Source organism: Oncorhynchus nerka, linkage group LG26, assembly GCF_034236695.1.
Source record: "Oncorhynchus nerka isolate Pitt River linkage group LG26, Oner_Uvic_2.0, whole genome shotgun sequence".
Classification (NCBI taxonomy): Eukaryota; Metazoa; Chordata; class Actinopteri; order Salmoniformes; family Salmonidae; genus Oncorhynchus; species Oncorhynchus nerka.
Genome location: NC_088421.1, coordinates 54,021,026 through 54,031,025, shown reverse-complemented (window position 1 = coordinate 54,031,025; position 10,000 = coordinate 54,021,026). Strand labels below are relative to the sequence as shown.

Here is a 10,000-nt window from a genome sequence, read left to right as displayed (position 1 = left end):
AGCTAGAGAGAACACCCCTGTTTTCACTACTCCATCAGCTAGAGAGAACACCCCTGTTTTCACTACTCCATCAGCTAGAGAGAGAGAACACCCCTGTTTTCACTACTCCATCAGCTAGAGAGAGAGAACACCCCTGTTTTCACTACTCCATCAGCTAGAGAGAACACCCCTGTTTTCACTACTCCATCAGCTAGAGAGAACACCCCTGTTTTCACTACTCCATCAGCTAGAGAGAACACCCCTGTTTTCACTACTCCATCAGCTAGAGAGAGAACACCCCTGTTTTCACTACTCCATCAGCTAGAGAGAACACCCCTGTTTTCACTACTCCATCAGCTAGAGAGAGAGAACACCCCTGTTTTCACTACTCCATCACGTAGAGAGAACACCCCTGTTTTCACTACTCCATCAGCTAGAGAGAACACCCCTGTTTTCACTACTCCATCAGCTAGAGAGAACACCCCTGTTTTCACTACTCCATCAGCTAGAGAGAGAGAACACCCCTGTTTTCACTACTCCATCAGCTAGAGAGAACACCCCTGTTTTCAATAGTCCATCAGCTAGAGAGAACACCCCTGTTTTCACTACTCCATCAGCTAGAGAGAGAGAACACCCCTGTTTTCACTACTCCATCAGCTAGAGAGAACACCCCTGTTTTCACTACTCCATCAGCTAGAGAGAACACCCCTGTTTTCACTACTCCATCAGCTAGAGAGAGAGAACACCCTGTTTTCACTACTCCATCAGCTAGGGAGAACACCCTGTTTTCAATAGTCCATCAGCTAGAGAGAACACCCCTGTTTTCACTACTCCATCAGCTAGAGAGAGAACACCCCTGTTTTCACTACTCCATCAGCTAGAGAGAACACCCCTGTTTTCACTACTCCATCAGCTAGAGAGAGAGAACACCCCTGTTTTCACTACTCCATCAGCTAGAGAGAACACCCCTGTTTTCACTACTCCATCAGCTAGAGAGAGAGAACACCCCTGTTTTCACTACTCCATCAGCTAGAGAGAGAACACCCCTGTTTTCACTACTCCATCAGCTAGAGAGAACACCCTGTTTTCACTACTCCATCAGCTAGAGAGAGAGACACCCCTGTTTTCACTACTCCATCAGCTAGAGAGAACACCCCTGTTTTCACTACTCCATCAGCTAGAGAGAACACCCCTGTTTTCACTACTCCATCAGCTAGAGAGAGAGAACCCCTGTTTTCACTACTCCATCAGCTAGAGAGAACACCCCTGTTTTCACTACTCCATCAGCTAGAGAGAACACCCCTGTTTTCACTACTCCATCAGCTAGAGAGAACACCCTGTTTTCACTACTCCATCAGCTAGAGAGAACACCCCTGTTTTCACTACTCCATCAGCTAGAGAGAACACCCCTGTTTTCAACTCCATCACGTAGAGAGAACACCCTGTTTTCACTACTCCATCAGCTAGCGAGAACACCCCTGTTTTCACTACTCCATCAGCTAGCGAGAACACCCCTGTTTTCACTACTCCATCAGCTAGAGAGAGAACACCCCTGTTTTCAATACTCCATCACGTAGAGAGAACACCCCTGTTTTCACTACTCCATCACCTAGAGAGAACACCCCTGTTTTCACTACTCCATCACCCAGAGAGAACACCCCTGTTTTCAATACTCCATCAGCTAGAGAGAACACCCCTGTTTACAATACTCCATCACCTAGAGAGAACACCCCTGTTTTACTCCATCACCCAGAGAGAACATCCCTGTTTTCACTACTCCATCACCTAGAGAGAACACCCCTGTTTTCACTACTCCATCAGCTAGAGAGAACACCCCTGTTTTCACTACTCCATCAGCTAGAGAGAGAGAACACCCCTGTTTTCACTACTCCATCAGCTAGAGAGAACACCCCTGTTTTCACTACTCCATCAGCTAGAGAGAGAGAACACCCCTGTTTTCACTACTCCATCACGTAGAGAGAACACCCCTGTTTTCACTACTCCATCAGCTAGAGAGAACACCCCTGTTTTCACTACTCCATCAGCTAGAGAGAACACCCCTGTTTTCACTACTCCATCAGCTAGAGAGAGAGAACACCCCTGTTTTCACTACTCCATCAGCTAGAGAGAACACCCCTGTTTTCAATAGTCCATCAGCTAGAGAGAACACCCTGTTTTCACTACTCCATCAGCTAGAGAGAGAGAACACCCTGTTTTCACTACTCCATCAGCTAGAGAGAACACCCTGTTTTCACTACTCCATCAGCTAGAGAGAACACCCCTGTTTTCACTACTCCATCAGCTAGAGAGAGAGAACACCCCTGTTTTCACTACTCCATCAGCTAGAGAGAACACCCCTGTTTTCAATAGTCCATCAGCTAGAGAGAACACCCCTGTTTTCACTACTCCATCAGCTAGAGAGAGAACACCCCTGTTTTCACTACTCCATCAGCTAGAGAGAACACCCCTGTTTTCACTACTCCATCAGCTAGAGAGAGAACACCCCTGTTTTCACTACTCCATCAGCTAGAGAGAACACCCCTGTTTTCACTACTCCATCAGCTAGAGAGAGAGAACACCCCTGTTTTCACTACTCCATCAGCTAGAGAGAGAGAACACCCCTGTTTTCACTACTCCATCAGCTAGAGAGAACACCCCTGTTTTCACTACTCCATCAGCTAGAGAGAGAGAACACCCCTGTTTTCACTACTCCATCAGCTAGAGAGAACACCCCTGTTTTCACTACTCCATCAGCTAGAGAGAACACCCCTGTTTTCACTACTCCATCAGCTAGAGAGAGAGAACACCCCTGTTTTCACTACTCCATCAGCTAGAGAGAACACCCCTGTTTTCACTACTCCATCAGCTAGAGAGAACACCCCTGTTTTCACTACTCCATCAGCTAGAGAGAACACCCCTGTTTTCACTACTCCATCAGCTAGAGAGAACACCCCTGTTTTCACTACTCCATCAGCTAGAGAGAACACCCCTGTTTTCAATACTCCATCACGTAGAGAGAACACCCCTGTTTTCACTACTCCATCAGCTAGCGAGAACACCCCTGTTTTCACTACTCCATCAGCTAGCGAGAACACCCCTGTTTTCACTACTCCATCAGCTAGAGAGAGAACACCCCTGTTTTCAATACTCCATCACGTAGAGAGAACACCCCTGTTTTCACTACTCCATCACCTAGAGAGAACACCCCTGTTTTCACTACTCCATCACCCAGAGAGAACACCCCTGTTTTCAATACTCCATCAGCTAGAGAGAACACCCCTGTTTACAATACTCCATCACCTAGAGAGAACACCCCTGTTTTACTCCATCACCCAGAGAGAACATCCCTGTTTTCACTACTCCATCACCTAGAGAGAACACCCCTGTTTTCACTACTCCATCACGTAGAGAGAACACCCCTGTTTTCACTACTCCATCACCTAGAGAGAACACCCCTGTTTTCAATACTCCATCACCTAGAGAGAACACCCCTGTTTTCACTACTCCATAACCCAGAGAGAACACCCCTGTTTTCAATACTCCATCAGCTAGAGAGAACACCCCTGTTTTCACTACTCCGTGACCTAGAGAGAACACCCCTGTTTTCAATACTCCATCACCTACAGAGAACACCCCTGTTTACAATACTCCTTCACCCAGAGAGAACCTCCCTGTTTTCACTACTCCATTACGTAGAGAGAATACCCCTGTTTTCAATACTCCTTCACCCAGAGAGAACACCCCTGTTTACAATACTCCTTCACCCAGAGAGAACACCCCTGTTTACAATACTCCTTCACCCAGAGAGAACACCCCTGTTTTCAATACTCCATCACCCAGAGAGAACACCCCTGTTTTCAATACTCCATCAGCTAGAGAGAACACCCCTGTTTACAATACTCCATCACCTAGAGAGAACACCCCTGTTTTCAATACTCCTTCACCCAGAGAGAACACCCCTGTTTTCAATACTCCTTCACCCAGAGAGAACACCCCTGTTTACAATACTCCATCACCTAGAGAGAACACCCCTGTTTTCAATACTCCTTCACCCAGAGAGAACACCCCTGTTTTCAATACTCCTTCACCCAGAGAGAACACCCCTGTTTTCAATACTCCTTCACCCAGAGAGAACACCCCTGTTTACAATACTCCTTCACCCAGAGAGAACATCCCTGTTTTCACTACTCCATCACCCAGAGAGAACATCCCTGTTTTCACTACTCCATCACCCAGAGAGAACACCCCTGTTTTCAATACTCCTTCACCCAGAGAGAACATCCATGTTTTCACTACTCCATCACCCAGAGAGAACACCCCTGTTTTCAATACTCCTTCACCCAGAGAGAACACCCCTGTTTACAATACTCCTTCACCCAGAGAGAACACCCCTGTTTACAATACTCCTTCACCCAGAGAGAACACCCCTGTTTACAATACTCCTTCACCCAGAGAGAACACCCCTGTTTACAATACTCCTTCACCCAGAGAGAACACCCCTGTTTTCAATACTCCATCACCCAGAGAGAACATCCCTGTTTTCACTACTCCATCACCCAGAGAGAACACCCCTGTTTTCAATACTCCTTCACCCAGAGAGAACATCCCTGTTTTCACTACTCCATCACCCAGAGAGAACATCCCTGTTTTCACTACTCCATCACCCAGAGAGAACACCCCTGTTTTCAATACTCCTTCACCCAGAGAGAACATCCCTGTTTTCACTACTCCATCACCCAGAGAGAACATCCCTGTTTTCACTACTCCATCACGTAGAGAGAACACCCCTGTTTTCACTACTCCGTCACCTAGAGAGAACACCCCTGTTTTCAATACTCCATCACCTAGAGAGAACACCCCTGTTTTCAATACTCCATCACCTAGAGAGAACACCCCTGTTTACAATACTCCATCACCTAGAGAGAACACCCGTTTTCAATACTCCATCACCCAGAGAGAACATCCCTGTTTTCACTACTCCATCACGTAGAGAGAACACCCCTGTTTACAATACTCCATCACGTAGAGAGAACACCCCTGTTTTCAATACTCCATCACCCAGAGAGAACACCCCTGTTTTCACTACTCCATCACCCAGAGAGAACACCCCTGTTTTCACTACTCCAGCACCCAGAGAGAACACCCCTGTTTTCACTACTCCTTCACCCAGAGAGAACACCCCTGTTTTCAATACTCCTTCACCCAGAGAGAACACCCCTGTTTACAATACTCCATCACCTAGACACAGACGTTTTCTAAAATGTTTTCTGGGATTGGAGAACACATTGGGGAAGGATTTCAGACCATTCCTCAATAGATCTTTCTAGATCCTTATGGACTGGCTACTTCATTTCAGACCATTCCTCAATAGATCTTTCTAGATCCTTATGGACTGGCTACTTCATTTCAGACCATTCCTCAATAGATCTTTCTAGATCCTTATGGACTAGCTACTTCATTTCAGACCATTCCTCAATAGATCTTTCTAGATCCTTATGGACTGGCTACTTCATTTCAGACCATTCCTCAATAGATCTTTCTAGATCCTTATGGACTGGCTACTTCATTTCAGACCATTCCTCAATAGATCTTTCTAGATCCTTATGGACTGGCTACTTAATTTCAGACCATTCCTCAATAGATCTTTCTAGATCCTTATGGACTGGCTACTTCATTTCAAAACCACATGTATGAATGGGTTCATGTCCCGGGGTCTGAAAAGGCCGTTACAAATAGTGCATTTTTGTGGTCAATGAACCATTTCTGAATGACAAATGGATTTTAAATGTGTGGCAGCAGCGTAGCCTAGTGGTTAGAGCGTTGGACTAGTAACCCGGAAGGTTGCGAGTTCAAACCCCCGAGCTGACAAGGTACAAATCTGTCGTTCTGCCCCTGAACAAGGCAGTTAACCCACTGTTCCCCGGGAGGCCGTCATTGAAAATAAGAATGTGTTCTTTAACTGACTTGCCTGGTTAAATAAAGGTAAAATAAAAAAATAAAAGTGTGTTACCTCATTTCTATACCCCAGTGAACCAGGAAGCCATGGAAGGCCACAATATAGTTCCTTAAACTGAGATTCATTTCAAACATTAGAATGTTAATGCAGATTTAATTTAGTTAGATTTTACCAATGCGATTCTTTACAGGTGCCATAAATGATTACTTGTTAAACAACATCTCTTTCTCTGGGCAATTGTATTATTATAGAAGTAGATCCACCCCTCTACCTCACCACCCCACCCATATGGCCACTCCCCTTTCTGTAATCTGTCACATATGGCCACTCCCCTTTCTGTAATCTGTCACATATGGCCACTCCTCCCCCTTCCTGTAATCTGTCACATATGGCCACTCCCCTTTCTGTAATCTGTCACATATGGCCACTCCTCCCCCTTCCTGTAATCTGTCAAATATGGCCACTCCCTTTCTGTAATCTGTCACATATGGCCACTCCCTTTCTGTAATCTGTCACATATGGCCACTCCTCCCCTTTCCTGTAATCTGTCACATATGGCCACTCCCTTTCTGTAATCTGTCACATATGGCCACTCCCCTTTCTGTAATCTGTCACATATGGCCACTCCTCCCCCTTCCTGTAATCTGTCACATATGGCCACTCCCCTTTCTGTAATCTGTCACATATGGCCACTCCCCTTTCTGTAATCTGTCACATATGGCCACTCCTCCCCCCTTCCTGTAATCTGTCACATATGGCCACTCCTCCCCTTTCTGTAATCTGTCACATATGGCCACTCCTCCCCTTCCTGTAATCTGTCACATATGGCCACCCTCCCCTTCCTGTAATCTGTCACATATGGCCACTCCTCCCCTTTCTGTAATCTGTCACATATGGCCACTCCTCCCCTTCCTGTAATCTGTCACATATGGCCACCCTCCCCTTCCTGTAATCTGTCACATATGGCCACTCCTCCCCTTTCTGTAATCTGTCACATATGGCCACTCCTCCCCTTCCTGTAATCTGTCACATATGGCCACTCCTCCCCCTTCCTGTAATCTGTCACATATGGCCACCTCCCCCTTCCTGTAATCTGTCACATATGGCCACCCTCCCCTTCCTGTAATCTGTCACATATGGCCACCCTTTCTGTAATCTGTCACATATGGCCACCCCTTTCTGTAATCTGTCACATATGGCCACCCCTTTCTGTAATCTGTCACATATGGCCACTCCCTTTCTGTAATCTGTCACATATGGCCTCTCCCCTTCCTGTAATCTGTCACATATGGCCACTCCTCCCCCTTCCTGTAATCTGTCACATATGGCCACTCCTCCCCCTTCCTGTAATCTGTCACATATGGCCACTCCTCCCCCTTCCTGTAATCTGTCACATATGGCCACTCCTCCCCCTTCCTGTAATCTGTCACATATGGCCACTCCCCTTTCTGTAATCTGTCACATATGGCCACTCCCCTTCCTGTAATCTGTCACATATGGCCACTCCTCCCTTCCTGTAATCTGTCACATATGGCCACTCCTCCCCTTCCTGTAATCTGTCACATATGGCCACCCCTTCCTGTAATCTGTCACATATGGCCACTCCCCTTCCTGTAATCTGTCACATATGGCCACTCCCCTTCCTGTAATCTGTCACATATGGCCACTCCTCCCCCTTCCTGTAATCTGTCACATATGGCCACTCCCCTTCCTGTAATCTGTCAACATCTCTTTGTCTGTATTATTATAAAAGTAGACCCACCCCTCTACCTCATTACCCCTCTACCTCACCACCCCTCTACCTCACCACCCCTCTACCTCATTACCCCTCTACCTCATTACCCTCTACCTCACCACCCCTCTACCTCATTACCCCTCTACCTCACCACCCCTCTACCTCATTACCCCCTCTACCTCACCACCCCTCTACCTCACCACCCCCTCTACCTCATTACCCTCTACCTCACCACCCCTCTACCTCATTACCCCTCTACCTCATTACCCCTCTACCTCATCACCCCTCTACCTCATCACCCCTCTACCTCATTACCCCCTCTACCTCATCACCCCTCTACCTCACCACCCCTCTACCTCACCACCCCTCTACCTCACTACCCTCTACCTCATTACCCCTCTACCTCACCACCCCCTCTACCTCACCACCCCTCTACCTCACCACCCCTCCCTCACTCACCCCTCTACCTCACCACCCTCTACCTCACCACCCCCTCTACCTCATCACCCTCTACCTCATCACCCTCTACCTCACCACCCCTCTACCTCATCACCCCTCTACCTCACCAACCCTCTACCTCACCACCCCTCTACCTCACCACCCCTCTACCTCACCACCCCTCTACCTCACCACCCCTCTACCTCATTACCCTCTACCTCATCACCCCTCTACCTCATCACCCCTCTACCTCACCACCCTCTACCTCATCACCCTCTACCTCATCACCCCTCTACCTCACCACCCCTCTACCTCACCACCCCTCTACCTCACCACCCCTCTACCTCATTACCCCTCTACCTCACCACCCTCTACCTCACCACCCCTCTACCTCATTACCCCTCTACCTCACCACCCCTCTACCTCATCACCCCCTCTACCTCTCCACCCCTCTACCTCACCACCCCTCTACCTCATCACCCCTCTACCTCATCACCCCTCTACCTCACCAACCCTCTACCTCACCACCCCTCTACCTCATTACCCCTCTACCTCATCACCCCTCTACCTCACCACCCCTCTACCTCATTACCCCTCTACCTCACCACCCTCTACCTCATTACCCCCTCTACCTCACCACCCCTCTACCTCATTACCCCTCTACCTCACCACCCCTCTACCTCATCACCCCTCCACCTCACCACCCTCTACCTCATCACCCCTCTACCTTATCACCCCTCCACCTCACCACCCCCTCTACCTCACAACCCCCTCTACCTCATCACCCCTCTACCTCATCACCACTCTACCTCATCACCACTCTACCTCATCCCCCTGTACCTCACCACCCTCTACCTTATCACCACTCCACCTCACCACCCCTCTACGTCACCACCCTCTACCCCACCACCCCTCTACCCCACCACCCTCCACCTCATTACCCCTCTACCTCACCACCCCTCTACCCCACCACCCCTCTACCTCATCACCCCTCTACCTCATCACCCCTCCACCCCTCCACCTCACCACCCTCTACCTCATCACCCCTCTACCTCACCACCCCTCTACCTCACCACCTCTCTACCTCATCACCCCTCTACCTCACCACCCTCTACCTCACCACCCCTCTACCCCACCACCCCTCTACCTCATCACCCCTCTACCTCATCACCCTCCACCCTCTACCTCACCAACCCTCTACCTCACCAACCCTCTACCTCACCAACCCTCTACCTCACCACCCCTCTACCTCATCACCCCTCTACCTCACCACCCCTCTACCTCATCACCCCTCTACCTCATCACCCCTCTACCTCACCACCCTCTACCTCACCACCCTCTACCTCACCACCCCTCTACCTCACCAACCCTCTACCTCACCAACCCTCTACCTCACCACCCTCTACCTCATCACCCCTCTACCTCACCAACCCTCTACCTCACCAACCCTCCTACCTCACCACCCCTCTACCTCACCACCCCTCTACCTCACCAACCCTTCTACCTCACCACCCCTCTACCTCATCACCCCTCTACCTCACCAACCCTCTACCTCACCATCCCTCTACCTCATCACCCCTCTACCCCACCACCCCTCTACCTCATCACCCCTCTACCCCACCACCCTCTACCTCATCACCCTCTACCCCACCACCCTCTACCCTCACCACCCCTCTACCTCATTACCCCTCTACCTCACCACCTCTCTACCTCACCACCCCTCTACCTCACCACCCCTCTACCTCATCACCCCTCTACCTCACCAACCCTCTACCTCACCAACCCTCTACCTCACCACCCTCTACCTCACCACCCCTCTACCTCATCACCCCTCTACCCCACCACCCTACCTCATCACCCCTCTACCCCACCACCCCTCTACCCCACCACCC

The 10,000-nt window shown here is 49.3% G+C and overlaps 1 pseudogene; it reads right to left on the bottom strand.

The window, feature by feature from the left end:
- Positions 1-10,000, bottom strand: part of LOC135564835 (equilibrative nucleoside transporter 4-like) — a 46,679-nt pseudogene that overhangs the window by 5,105 nt on the left and 31,574 nt on the right.